Here is a 1,945-nt window from a genome sequence, read left to right on the forward strand (position 1 = left end):
AGCATAAAGTCTTGACTCACTCTCGCTCTCACTCTTTCCTTCCCTCCTGCCTGATAAAATAAATAAATAAGCAAGCAAATAAATAAATAAATAAAGTTGCATCGCTTCACTCTCTTTTTTTATCTGTGATTAAAGGCTATGATTATTATCAGCGAAGTTATCTGGCACCATTTTGGGGTTTGATCAAGCAAACTTGAAAAGAACATCAAGCTTCTCTCATACACACACTATTTCTTTCACTCTCTCTCTTTAAATTTACCTTTCTTGATTTTTTAAAAAAATGGGACAGAACTGTCAGGAAGCTGTCTCTCTTCTCCTAATTCTTAATATGGAACTTCTGACAAGTATACAGATTTGCCTTAATTATTTATTCATTTTATTGAAAGTGTCTTCATCTGCTTTAAATTTCTAATAAGTCTAATTTAAATAAAGAGAATCCTATTTGAATGTTGATTTCACATTAAAAAATCCGGAAGGTGGCTGTAGATGCACAGTCAAGGCATTTGGCACAAGCTCTTTCAATGAACACATTTCTTTTAAGCAACCCTCTACTGTATTTTACTATAACCTAAAGATAAGAATGCACCAAGTTGGGTGCAAGTTTCTGTTTAACAAATAACCACCCTGCAAAAGAGCAAACTATGTCAAGTTTCCCCTCTTGTCCACCATGATGTGTTAGAATGGAAATGTATGATGTGGCATCACCAGATTGGTGATGCTCTTCCTTATTCATTTCCAGAGGGTGTAGGCAGGGAAATGGACAATGTGATGATGTCACATCACATGCTTCCATTGCTTCACATAATGGGAAAAGGAGAAGGGAGCTCAGCAGAGGGATGCCATTTTGTCAAATCAAGCTTTACCTTTAAATATCCAAATGTGGGGCTCATTTGGCTGTAGAACATTTAGGCGAAAAGGGGGGGGGGGCAGCTGTTACTCATTTGTTGCTCAGAGAAGCACATATCACAGCAAAGTGCCCTCATCATTATGCAAACACCAGTATTATATCACTCAGAAAATGCTATTCTGTCTTTTTATGCACCTGTGCCTGACACAGGTTAAAGGGAATCTACACATTGAATGGCAGGTAAAGCCACACCTCCTGCCCCTGCCTGAACATCACATACTCCAACTAGCCCCATCCGCACATGGACACAGAAAGATGGCGGGGGGGGGATCTATGCACACATATCACTATTCATGCTGCTGTTGTTGTTAAATTTCTATAATGCTCTTCATCCGAGGATCACAGGGCGTTTTACAATACAACCCCCCCCCCCAAACACATAGCATAATCACACACACAGTCAAACATAGCTTCCCCTACCGATACACTCAATGCATACATGAGGATGTCAGGGCTGGGGAACTGCATGATGGAGAGAGGCAAGCTGAAGTCAGGGAGGCAGAAGAAGATCACACTGGCTGCCAGGTTGCTTCTGGTATGTGGCTAAGGAAGCACAGAAGCAAGACAATCATCTGTTTCAAATGCAAAGCCCTATGCTGACCCGAAATCATTCATAATGTAGATTGGAGGCAGAGGGTGAGTAAAACCATACTGCTCCTTTCCCCTCGATTCTCTGTCTTCAGGTGAGTTGCCACCATGGGCATCAGGAAGCCTCCAGTTTGAGTCTCAGCTGGGACTGGCACTACCCTCTGCATCTGAGAGGACCTCCTGGGGCCTGGCAAGAAGATACCTAAGTAACATAACACTTCAGAACATTGTTATGCCTATATTGACCATGCATGTGCTGAAAGGCAGGTTAGAAGATGTCATCATATGGTTTGATTTAAAATATCTCTCTACAACAACAACAGGCAGGATGTTGTTGTAGAGAGATCCAGACTGCTATCCATCTATGAAAAGGAAGCAGGGGAGGATAAATATGGAAAAACATTGGAAAGCTGTGTTTAATTCAGACATATTGGCTGTATAATCACAGTT

The sequence above is a fragment of the Podarcis bocagei genome, assembly GCF_964188305.1.
Source record: "Podarcis bocagei genome assembly, chromosome: 6".
In the NCBI taxonomy this organism is placed as follows: Eukaryota; Metazoa; Chordata; class Lepidosauria; order Squamata; family Lacertidae; genus Podarcis; species Podarcis bocagei.